Below are 12,971 nucleotides of genomic sequence, written 5' to 3'. Positions count from 1 at the left end.
GTTTAAGAAACCTCCACACTGTTCTCCATAATAACTATTTCCAATCTACATTAATGACTACTTTTTTCTCACTTGAGCAACCAATAAATATTTCTATTTATTAGAGAGATCCTCCATCCACTGATTCACTCCCCAGATGATCACAACAGCTGGAGCTGGGCCAGGCTGAAGCCAGAGGCGTCATCTGGGTCTCCCATGTGGGTGGCAGAGGCTCAAGCACTTGGGCCATCTACTGCTTTTCCCAGGCCATTAGCAGGGAGCTGGCCAGGACTCAAACTAGCACTCATATGAGATGCTGGCATGATTGTAGGTGGTGCCTTTACCAACCATTCCACACACCAGCCCCACATTTCTTTTTTTAAAAAAAGATTGATTGATTGATTTGAATGGCAAAGTTCCAGAAAGGGAAGGAAAAACAGACAGTCCATCCACTGGTTCACTCTTCAAATGTCCAGGGGTAGGCCAGGCTGAAGCCAGGACCTTTATCTGGGTCTCCCACATGGGTGTCAGGGGCTCAAGCACTTGGGTCATCTTCTACTGCTTTTCCAAGCACATGAGCAGGGAGCTGGATCAGAAGTGGAGCAGCAGGATTTGAATGGGCACCCATACTGGATGCCAGTGTCACAGGATGCAGCTAACATGCTGCACCACAATGCTGGCCCCCAAGCAACAAACTTTTCTAAAAGCTACTATCACCACTGTCTTCAAAGTAAAAGTCTCAAAAGTTGAAAAACTGCACAAGTTCTTTCTTTAGAAAAATTCTCAGTGCAATATAATAATAGCATGCAAACACAAAAAGTATATTACAAATGGGAAGTATCAGCTTAACTGATAACTGATTAATCTACTGTTATTAGATTACCTTTAAAAAACTTTGTGATATCTTCAACAGTATGGATGGCTAACGTTTGTGATACCAAATGGAACAGAAGAAACATGCTTCATCTATGAAACGGTTGACAGTGTTGATAGGAAATATAAAAATTTATGTCAGAACAAAAAAAAAGTCTACACTTAGTGAAAAGTTAAGCTGTACAAGTCATGCCAAAAAACTTAGTAGGTTCATTAGTAGTGGCAAATAGGCAGTGCTAAGATTTGAATAATAACATCTAATTTCATTTTCTCATTAACTTTCCAAGAAGCCTGAGTTAGCATTAAAGGTGAATTCTAGGGGCCAGCACTGTGGTACAGCAGGTTAACACCCTGGCCTGAAGCGCCAGCATCCTATATGGGCGCCAGTTTGAGACTCAACTGCTCCACTTCCGATCCAGCTCTCTGCTATGGCCTAGGAAAGCAGTAGAAGATGGCCCAGGTCCTTGGGCCCCTGTACCTTGGGAGACCCTGAAGAAACTCCTGGCTCCCTGGCTTCGGATCGGCACAGCTCCAGCCGTTGCAGCCAACTGGGGAGTGAACCAGTGGATGGAAAACCAACCAACCACCCTCCCTCCCTCCCTCCCTCCCTCTCTCCCTCCATCTCTCTCTCTCTCTCTGCCTCTCCTCTCTCTGTGCAACTCTGATTTTCAAATAAATAAATAAATCTTAAAAAAAAAAAAAGGTGAATTCTAAAATACGTGAGAAGAAAGCAGACATGGGGGTGTGAAGGGGAGAAAACACTCAGTACAACGACCTTGATAATACAACTTGGTAAATAGACATTTACACAGAAAGTCTGGGACAAAGGCACACAAAACATTTGTCTAAATATGACTACTGACAACAAGGCAAATACAAGTCAAAGATTTAAAGTGAAAGAATATAGTTCATGAGAGAAAAACTTTGGGAAAATACAATAAAAAGTGATTAAGCTCTACTAGCAAATAGTTGCTGAAAAACAAAACTACTCAAAAACCACCTCAGAAACCATATCGCCTGCTACTATGTGTACAGGCTCTCTTCAGAGGCAGTGACAGAGCTATACTCCTCCCAAAGTGTTAGCTCACAACAAACTTAGCACGGACTAGTTAAAGAAACACCTAGTAAGTATTCTAACTCTTTGCACTTATATAATGCTCTTAGCAGAGAGCCTCAAAATGACAAAAAGACAGTATCTTAAGGTACAGAATAAAACTAGTGTTGTATGTCTCTTAAACCTGCAAAACTAAAAACCACAGGTTAGCGTTTTTTTCTAAAAATAGTGTTTGTTATTTGCATCCGGTGTAGGAGTCTGATTTTAAAGCCCTGTAATTATGCTTGCTGTAGATAATGAGGACAGAACACAGGTCTAGATGTGGGGTAGCAAAGAGGTTGAGAAATTCCTCACTATGATTAAAATGTGTTCCTTTCCCAGAAATGTGGCATACAAAAATTCCCTTTGGGTGTGTATTACAGTAGTTTCACATTTGTGAATATTTCACAAGATAGTCTTCAAAGAGCCAGACCACTTGTCTTCAGTTCTCTGCCAGGTGGGCTATATGTTTACCATAAATTCCAACTATATAGATATATATATGCTGTATATATATTCACATACTCACAACAATGTATGCACAGCTTTAGAAATGTTTATATCATTTAAATTAAGAACACCAACCTCACACTTTGTACCACAAAAAATAGTGGCCAGAAATTTGGAGGTTATTCAAGCTCAATTTGTGAAAGCTATCATGATTCAAAGAGGGAAAAAAACCAAAAACAAAACAACAACAATAAAAAAAAAAAAAAACTACTGACATGATTATCTACTTCATTCAACTGGTGTGAGGTATCTGGGGCATGCTGCCTCTAAACTCTTATCATGCTATTTGGGGTATGTGATCTTAGGGGCAGTACATATGAAACTGCTGAAACCTTTCAAAATAACAGGAAATAACAGGACAATATAGATTACCTGTCTGGAGTTTCAATAAATGAGGGAAACAACACAGCAACGACACAATGTATATTTATGTTAGATCCATTTCCAAAACCTTCAAAGATCCAAAAGTAGCCCCGCTTGTTACCAACCAAATAGTACAGCAACTTCATGACCAAGATTTCCAAAATTTTCCACACACTTCAGCAATGAGCTATTAAACAGTGTCTGTGTGTGTTGTTTCCTGGGCAACACTGTGAGAGGGTTTTTACCTTTACAGAACTGGTGGGTCAACGAGAACCAAGCTTCTTCAAACCCACTGCACCATTTTCATTAGAAGCAGCGGGTGTGAAATCAGCAGCAGACACAAAAGCTACAGAACTGCCACCACCAGTGCTTCAACTTGATTAACAGATAAAATAACTTACTGTCATTTGTCACTTAACAGACAAATAACTTACTGTCATCCATCTTCATTTCCAGCCACCAAATTCCCCTGTAAAACAAAGCAAGTTCCACCCAGGACTTCAAAACATCCTTGACACACTGGCTGTCGAACAAACGCGTGTTGAAATCCAAGGAAGTTCTTGGAATTAAGAACCTGTGAGTCTCTCAGAACTGCCTTGCTGCCCTAAATTCTGAGAGCCAGCCCACTCAGCTGAGGATCTGCACAGACTACCCTCTGATGAACCAGAGTGGCCTCTGAGAATCAGGAGCCAGGCACAGAAATCACACTTTACAGAGTCCTTGGAAAAGACTTTCAGAACTGCTCCCTGCTCTGCCTCAGCCAATCTGATGCTCTCGACCGAGCTAAGGAACAAACACTGCTTATGTCCTTACAAAGAAAATACTTTCCCTTCCCAAAAGTTTTAGGATGGGTGAACTCCAGGGTGTTTCTCTAATACCAATCATTTTTCCCTTGAGATTTTACTCTAAGGTAAAAGGGCTCGCTTGGTCGTATTTTAACCAGGAGCACAACGTATTTATTTAAGTACCAGATGATTCCAGATATAAAAATGAAAGACAAGCCAGAAAACAGAAAGGAAAACTGGCATTCTGGTCTCTTAAACCATCTCTGTTAACTGACTATCGCCTAACTCTCACTACTCACTTTTTCACGTCCCTTCCTCTACGTGATACAATATCTTGGTCCAAAAAGACCTTTCTCTCCATACTAGTTATCCTATTTCCACATGTCCAAATTCTACCCAGTCTTCAAAACACAGTTAAAATGTCACTTCTGGGGCCGGCACTGTGGCGTAGTGGGTTCAAGCCCCAGCCTGCAATGCCGGTATCCCATATGGGCGCTGGTTCAAGTCCCACCTTCTCCACTTCCGATCCACCTCTCCGATATGGCCTGGGAAAGAAGCAGAAGATGGCCCAAGTGCTTGGTCCCCTGCACCCACATGGGAGACCCAGAGGAAGCTCCTAGCTTCAGATCAGCTCAGCTCCAGCCACTGGGGTCATCTGGGGAGTGAACCAGCGGATGGAAGACCTCTCTTTCTCTCTCTGGCTCTACCTCTCTCTGTAACTCTGTCTTTCAAATAAATAAAATAAATCCTTAAAAACAAAAAAAAGTCACTTCTTCCACTATGCTTACAAGTAATCTCTCCCTCCCCTCTAAACTCTTACAGTACTTATCTTTGTTTCTTTCTCACCATTAGTTTCTGCATTATCTTTGTATCCATATTTAATCTTATATATAAGCATAAAGTCCTCAGGGTCAAGGTCTGGGCCTTGCACATAATAAGCACTCCAATTGATACATGAATGGGTTAGACAAGGGCAGAAGCCCAGTAGAAGCAACTCTGGATTAGCAATGCAGAATCCTGGCTTTGCTAGTAACTAGCAATATGACTTGGACCTTGTGCTTTAATAAATTCACCGGCAAAATTAGAAGGGTGGGCTAAACCCTTTTCTCAACTATAGGCTGTTACCCAAAAGGAAATAAAATATAGGAGTATTAATGTGCACCATAGGCAGCACGGTACTATGAACAACTAGCTATTTGTACAATTTGCTAATTTCACTGAGATAAATATTCCCACTACGGCCAATTTCCAGTTACCAACATGATATCAGTGAACATGGAGCTGAGTAGAGAGAGGCCCAACTGCTCTTGCAAGCCAGTATCAGCCAAGACAGCACGGCCCTAAAAAGATAAGTATTATTTCACCAGACTTCTTTGAACTTTGTGTGTGTGTGCATAGGCGTGCATATGTACCACATCAAAACATAAAATCTATTTCTTGCTGTGGATCAAGTCAAAGCAGTTTAATGAATGTTCAGCTAAACAATCTCCCGTCTCCTTCATGTGTGCTACACAATTCAATAATTCTTATTCTTGGTCACAGACTCAGTCTCTTCACTACATCAATTTGTATTTCTCTTCAAAAATGAGAGAAGCAAACATTTCCTGCCAGCAGCAGAAGGCAAATAAAAGAATTAGAAATTTGGTTGAAGAATTATCAGCCAGGGGCCGGCGCCATGGCACACTAGGTTAATCCTCCACCTGCAGCACCGGTATTGCATATGGGCACTGATTCTAGTCCGGATTGCTCCTCTTCCAGTCCAGCTTTCTGTTATGGCTTGGGAAAGCAGAAGAAGATGGCCCAAGTCCTTGGGGCCCTGCACCCACATGACAGACCAGGATCCTGGCTTTGGATCGGCGCAGTGCCGGCCGTTGCGGCCATCTGGGGAGTGAACCAACGGAAGAAAGACCTTTCTCTCTGTCCCTCCCTCTCACTGTCTATGGAGAAAGGCCCAACTGCTCTTGCAAGCCAGTATCAGCCAAGACAGCACGGCCCTGAAAAGGTAAGTATTATTTTACCAGACTTCTTTGAAATTTGTGTGTGTGTGTGCACGTACAGGCATGTCACATAAATACCTGTCAAATAAATAAATAAAATATTTAAAAAGAAAAAAAGAATTATCAGCCAGGGCTGGTGTTGTGGCGAAGTGGATGAAGCCTCCGCCCACATGCCAGCAGCCCATAGAGGTGACAGTTCACATCCCAGTTGCTCTGCTTCCTATCCAGCTCCCTGCGAATGGCCTGGGTGAAGCAGCAGAACTGGTTCAAGTACGTGGGCCCCTGCGACCCATGTGGAAGAGCCAGATGAAGTTCCTGGTTCCTGGCTTTGGCCTGGCCCAGCGCCGGCCATTGCAGCCATATGGGATGTGAACTGGCAGATGGAACTGGGATCTCTGTCTCTCCCTCTCTATAACTCTTTCAAACAATTAAATGTTAAAAAAAAAAAAAAAAAACAATTATCAGCCAAGGGTCAAGGTTCTACACCTCCGTTCGGCCCTACACATCTGAAGGACACAACATACTCCTATTAATAACAAAGACTCATCTAGCAAAGGGTTGAGAGGTAAGGGAAGGAGGTGAGAAATTTATAGTATGAAAAAAGTTCAAGTAATTCTGGTTTGTATCCATGCTCAGAACCTGGCCACAGAGAAAACTGACATGGTAAAATGGTAGATTTTCCAGATCTCATGTTTCCCAAACTTCCCAGCACACGTTTGCAGCCCTCAATGGGATCTTCATTACCAAGACTCCCCCACTAGGATTAAGTCTCTGTCACAGACTAGTACTTGTTGGATTAAGAATAGTCAAGAGAAAAGATAGCACAGCAAAGAGTTGTTGGACTTGATATTCTAAGAAAATTGGGATTTTACTGAAAAAAAAAAAAAAAACTTTATTTTCTTCTTGTTTAAGCTTAGAAATTGGGTGAGAAGTTTCTTGAATATATTTTTGGCTGTACTATGTCTATCACAACAACATAGCCTATAACCAGATTCTTCATGAGTATTTATAAAGAATTGTGTTTTCTATTTTTAAGACTAGAAAACAAGAAGGCTTAGAACTTCAAATATAGTAATAATCTTAGCTCAAACCTAACTCTAAATCAACCAAATACATGCTGAGAAACTTCCCAAGAAAATCCCCAAGTATTTTGCCAAAAAACACCAATAGATGACTAAAAAAAAGAGTTCCTATGGAAATAAATTTTCTATATTCAAATAATTATGGCAGCCTATCTGTTGAATCAGAGCAGTACACAGAATAAATGAAGCATAAAGAGGAAAATGTTGAGAACTGAATTCTGCTGAGTCCCATTAATTTTTTAAGATTTATGTATTTATTTGAAAGTCAGAGCTATAGAGTGACAGAGGCAGAGACACAGAGGTCTTCCATCCACTGGCTCACTCCCCAGATGGCCACAGCAGCCGGAGCTGTGCTGATACGAAGCCAGGAGCCTCTTCTGGGTCTCCCACACAGGTGCAGGGGCCCAAACATTGGAGACATTTTCTGCTGCTTTCTCAGGCCATAGCAGAGTTGGATCAGAAGTGGAGCAGCCAGAACTCGAACCAAGGCCCATATGGGATGCCAGCACTGCAGGAGGCGGCTTTATGCACTACACCACAGTGCCAGCCCCTTTGTTCTTTATTAAGGTATGCTGATGTTCACACACTTACACCCAATGTAAATACTGACTATAAAGTCAAAATTATTCCTATTCTGAAAAGCCAGGAATCAAATGAAGCAATGTGTTTCTCAATAATTTCAACATTAAAACTCTCCATAAAAATTGAGTGTTTTTACCATAGCTCAGGTTCAAGTCTGTATATCCTCTACTTCCACTATTAGTCGTGACAAGCGTTCATAAGTCTATCTTCAAAAAAAATACCTGAGCTGTCCTTTAAGTAGCAATGGTTGGAATGGCCTTGGGCTGCTGGTCATCCTCAGACCCCATGGCTTGGACTATTCATCTAAGACAAAATGTATAAACCTAGAGGAATTCATCAAAACTTGTGAGACACCTGCAAAAAACAGGTCTACGCCTAGGAATCCCATAGGCTACACTACCAACTTCATTCTCCAAACACCCTTTATCCAGCCATATTTATCCCTGTACCACTTCCAGATAACAGTAGGCTGAAATTCAGTTCCAGCTCTACACGTCCAGAACACGAAAGTTTTGCTACTTGGCTAACAGTCTCGTCAAAGTCCGTATGTAGTAGCCTGGCTGTCTCCCACAAAATATTGTCACTTGATACAACAGAGTTCTTTCTTTATACTATGTCAAAAGAATGAATAAAATGGGGCCGGCGCCGCGGCTCACTAGGCTAATCCTCCGCCTAGCGGCGCCGGCACACCGGGTTCTAGTCCCGGTCCTAGTCCCGGTCGGGGCGCCGGATTCTGTCCCGGTTGCCCATCTTCCAGGCCAGCCCTCTGCTGTGGCCAGGGAGTGCAGTGGAGGATGGCCCAGGTGCTTGGGCCCTGCACCCCATGGGAGACCAGGAAAAGCACCTGGCTCCTGGCTCCTGCCTTCGGATCAGCGCGGCGCGCCGGCCGCGGCGGCCATTGGAGAGTGAACCAACGGCAAAAGGAAGACCTTTCTCTCTGTGTCTACCTCTCACTGTCCACTCTGCCTGTCAAAAAAAAAAAAAAGAATGAATAAAATGAATTCTACCTTTAATACTCTCTCATTTGAAAATTCCAATAAAATACAGTAATTAAACAATTTCAAGTCCAGCTTAAAGCAAAAAAAAAAAATCATCACAAGTTTATTACAAGTCACAAACACAGAACTGCCAAGCTGACAAACATGAAAACTCTTGTGTCACATACCAAACAAAATTCTGTCATTCAAAGAATAAAACATTATACGTGTTACAGCAAAAAAAAAAAAAAAAAAAAAAAATGACTTGAATCATGAACAGTTACAGAAGAAACAAAAACCCTCAGACTATCACAACTCTGATGCGGACAAGTTCCCATCAAGTAACTACGGTCAAACAATAAAAAAGGAAAAACATATTTACAGTCACATCTTTTTAGGCTGGTTTGTGTTCACTACACACAACAGTACGGGACTCTTTCCAGCTTTCTAGTGCACAAAGCATTCGCACCGAAGTCCACCCTGCTAACGTCTCTCCTCCCCAGACCACTTCAGTACAGAGTTCACATCTGAACTGATGCAGTGTACGCAGCAGCCCAGCTCAAAGCCTTGGCGAACTCCTGAGGCAGGGGAACAGTTAGTGCTACTTGATGACGATGTAAATTCATTCGTCTTTCTCCTTTGCAGTCTCCTTGTCAGTTTCACATAGGCTGCTCTGCTGAAGTAATGAGCCACAAGCCAATTCTCTAGAACTAGCAGCCTGTAGACCAGCTATTTTTCCACGGGCAAAAAACCACTTCCAGTTTGACCACAAGCAATCTGCACATCCCAGTGTTCTGACAGAGTAACTACTAGATATCCTACAGAAGTGCAGCAGGGGCTAACCATAAACAAGCGCTACCTACCTCCTACCACCCCACCACGCGCAAGGAAACTTCAAGGTGCGAGTATCAAAATTCCCTAAATCTTGACAGGGCCGAAAACGCAAGCCCCGACATCCCTTTGGGAACAGCGCTGAAATCGACCAAGCATGCCAAGCGCTCCCGTGGAGCGCAGGGAGGTCGGCGTTGCAATTCACGTGCACGAAACCCTCCATCTGAATTCTGGAGCATGCTCTAAAGCCATCCTCGCTGAGAAGTGCAAGGAGAACACACCACCCCGGGATCGGGAACGAAGCCTGTCAGCCCGGCCACCTCCCGCTGGCCGGTGGCCCCTTTCCACATGCTGACGCACTGCCCAGCTCTGCACCGCTGGCGACCGGAGCAAAGTACCAGCCCAGTCTCAGAAACTTTGACTCCGCGTTCGGGACACCAAGCACCCGCACCCCGGGCTGGGGGCTGGCGACTTGTCGGTCACGGACCGGAGTGGGGGGTCCGCCCCGAGGCAGGGCATTACTGGCAGGTAGGGATCTGCCCCGGACGCAGCCCATCCCAGACTGCACATCCGCCAGCATCGACAGCAGCAGCCGGGCAAGGAGGAGGGCGAGGGCGAGGCGGCCGCCCGCAGGTGGGTAAGGGACCAGCCTAGCCACACGCCCCCCCGGACGCGGGCTGCCGGGCTGAGAACCCCGCGGCGGCCGAGGCGGCGGCCAAGTGGAGAGGGCACCGCCGGCGTCCGCGGCCGCCGAAACCACCACCCCGCCCCCAGGTGAGGGGCGCCCGCCTCGCCCGCCCCGGACGCCGGCAGCCGCCCGGGCGCAGACCGCGGCGTCGGGCGGGCGGCGGGCGGCCCCGCGCGCCCCCTCCCGCATCCTGCATCCCCATCCCGGGCCGGGCCCCCATCCCGACCCTCCTCAGGCTCCGCCGCGGCGCCGACAGGCACCCCCGGGCCGAGCCGGCCCGCGGATCCGGGCCGCCGGGCCGCCCTCGAGCCCCGCGGGAGCCCCCCGCGCCTCACCTCCTCACGCCTCCGCGCTCGCCGCCGGAACAACAACTCCGCCAGGCGCCCGCGGCCGGGCCCCGTCCCGTTCACTCCGCCGCCGCCGGAGCCTCGGGAGGGCGGAGGGAGCGGCGAGGGGCGGGCGCAGGGACCGCCCGGCAGGAAGAGGCGAGGGAGGGGGCGGGCCGAGGAGGCGGCGGCGGCGCGGCGGGAGCGCGCGCGTGCGGGCCCCGCGGCGCGGCGTGCGCGCTCCTGACGGCGGGGGCGCCCGCTCCGCTCGGCGGCCGGCCTGGCGCGCGCGCGGACTCGCGGCCTCGCGGCCTCGCGGACTCGCGTGGCCTGGGGGGCCCTGGCGGAGACGGAGTTGTCGGGGCTGGGACGCGCCGCGGGGGCGGGCGTGCCCGCGGCCCTCGAGGACCTCCGGGATGCGGGGCGGGTGGGCGCGGGCGCGCGCGTGCGAGCGAGGGGGCGGAAGCCCCGCCGGGCGGTCACTGAGTTCTGATGTCATCCCGCTCGCGGGAATTATTTTCGTGCTGAGAGCCCTGAGGTGTAGACGTTCGTTCCTGAAGCCGTCGCTCTGCAGGAAGCCGCCCTGAAGAGCACCAACTTTCTCACCGGCCGCTGTTTCCTGAAGCCGCCGCGGGTTGAGGGACTCGGGGAGACGGCGGCGAGGACCCGCGGGCGGGCGTGGAAAGCGCCGCTTCGCGGACACGGGAAGAGCACGGCTCCCCGTTTGCACCTCTTCATCTTGTGGGGGAGCCGAATCGGCCGAACCCGCTAGGGGAACAGTGACCCCGCTCTTTCTCGCCGCACATCCTGGGCTGATCTTTGAACTCAGGCTAAGCCACAAACGGCCTGTCGGCTTTCCCGAGTGTCCTCAGGGCGCTGTGGGTTTGTGGCACCCACCTGCTCGGGGATAATCTGGGCAGTAGTTAGCCCCTAGGAACGCTCGAGGACGGGTTTCACTCGCGTGGTGCCTGACTCAGAAGTACTGGGTGAATTTCGCTGCGTGGAATAAATTCACGTGGTACCACAAGAGTGTGTGTGTGTGTCCAGTGGCGTGAGCCCAAGAGTGACTAATTTGGTATAGAATTCTAACTCCAGCTCTCCCCCCGCCCGGATCCAAAAGCTACTCTGAGAAATGTGACGTTGTGCAAAGGGCCCTGCCTCTTAAATTCCATTTTTTCTCTTTTCCTAAGTTAACGTGTGTAAACAATGGGGCATATCCATGTTATTTTTTAGAGTTTGTTTATTTTGAAAGGCAGAGAGAGAGCCGTAGAGGTCTTCGATCTGGTGGTTTGCTTCCCAAAGACCTGCAACAGCAAGTGCTGAGCAAGGCCAAAGCCGAGAACCTGGAATTCAATCCAGGTCTCCAGTTCCTGGCAAGGACCCACCTGCTGCCTCCCAGGGTGAACAGTGACAGAAAGCTGGATCCAAAACACTGCCGCAGAGGCCAGCGTCAGGAAGAACCAGGTTAACCTACTGTTGCTGCCAGAAGATTCGAGTTCCAGCAGCTCCACTTCCAATCCAGCTCCCTGCTAATGCACCTGGAAAAGCGGAGGAAGACACCCCGAGGGCTTGGGCCCCTGCCACCCACATGGGAGACCTGGATGAAGTTCCAGGTTCCTGTCTTTGGCCTGGCTGTTTCAGCCGTTTGGGGATTGAACCAACAGATGGAAGGTATCTGCCCCCAAACTCGCCTCCCAACACCCTCCCCATTCTGCCTTTCAAATTAAAAAAAGGGGGGGGACTCCCACTCAGGCACTGTAATGTGAAATCAGTGTCTTAGCTGCTGCACCAAGTGGCAGCCCTCAACTCTGTCCTTCCTGATTCCCCCACGAGCTGACGGTTCAAGCACGTCTTTTGAAGACGGCCCATTAATAACCTCTGTATCCCAAGAGGCTGCCTAGTAGCCCTGGGCCTGCCTCACTTCACCTGGAAGTTTTGCTAACACTTAATCAAATTAGTATTAGAATAAAATCAGCTGTTGATTTGCTGAAACATACGCAATCTATTAATAAATATGCCAACAACTAGGTACTGAGCCTGTACTAAATAAAGTAGTAATAAAATTATACTAGGCACCCTCAGGGAGCCATACTTGAAAAACTCAGTTTCTCCCTTCTGATCGTTTCCAACTGGAGAAAAGCTTGTTGGCATAAAAGGCTAACACTGTGGTTATTATTGGCATTCAGTTATAAACTTAGCCAAAAAAGAAAATAAATTTTTAAATGATGCGTCCAAAGAAATGTAGTGTTTCCGGCCGGCGCCGCGGCTCACTAGGCTAATCCTCCACCTTGCGGCGCTGGCACACCGGGTTCTAGTCCCAGTCAGGGCGCCGGATTCTGTCCCGGTTGCCCCTCTTCCAGGCCAGCTCTCTGCTGTGGCCAGGGAGTGCAGTGGAGGATGGCCCAAGTGCTTGGGCCCTGCACCCCATGGGAGACCAGGAAAAGCACCTGGCTCCTGGCTCCTGCCATCGGATCAGCGCAGTGTGCCGGCCGCAGCGCGCTGGCCGCGGAGGCCACTGGAGGGTGAACCAACGGCAAAAGGAAGACCTTTCTCTCTGTCTCTCTCTCTCACTGTCCACTCTGCCTGTCAAAAAAAAAAAAAAAAAAAAAAAAAAAAAAAAAAAAAGGTAGTGTTTCCTAGATTCAATTCCATGTCTTTGAAAGCAACACTAGTGGCCGCCATTGGCAGGTGTCAGTTCCTCTATTTAAGGGGAGCATGACAACTAAATTGCTATAGGAGGGTCAATCTGTGCCATTTTGCCACAGTGAAAAGACAAGGTCTGTCCCTTGGCCATGTGTCACACCTCTAATCCCCAGGACTCATTCTGGGACGCTGAACTTTTCATGGAAGCAGGACCTTGATAAGAGACAAGTCACAACAGAACC

General features: G+C 47.9%; 1 protein-coding gene across 9 annotated transcripts in view; it reads right to left on the bottom strand.

Annotated features, from left to right (window-relative positions):
• Window positions 1–10,258, bottom strand: part of RABGAP1L (RAB GTPase activating protein 1 like) — a 788,382-nt gene extending 778,124 nt beyond the window's left edge. For 4 of the 9 annotated variants that reach the window (XM_070077147.2, XM_089299425.1, XM_089299426.1 and 1 more), the window contains exon 1: window positions 10,096–10,253. The gene's annotated coding sequence lies outside the window, so the exon portion shown is untranslated. Of the gene's footprint in view, window positions 1–10,095 lie in introns of all 9 variants that reach the window. The other 5 variants (XM_070077152.2, XM_070077148.2, XM_070077153.2 and 2 more) reach the window with 5 other exon arrangements.
• Window positions 10,259–12,971: the final 2,713 nt, after the last annotated feature.

Source organism: Oryctolagus cuniculus, chromosome 7 (genome assembly GCF_051225735.1).
Source record: "Oryctolagus cuniculus isolate XC-2025 breed Fujian yellow rabbit chromosome 7, ASM5122573v1, whole genome shotgun sequence".
NCBI classification, from domain to species: domain Eukaryota; kingdom Metazoa; phylum Chordata; class Mammalia; order Lagomorpha; family Leporidae; genus Oryctolagus; species Oryctolagus cuniculus.
This window is presented reverse-complemented; position numbering and strand designations above follow the sequence as displayed.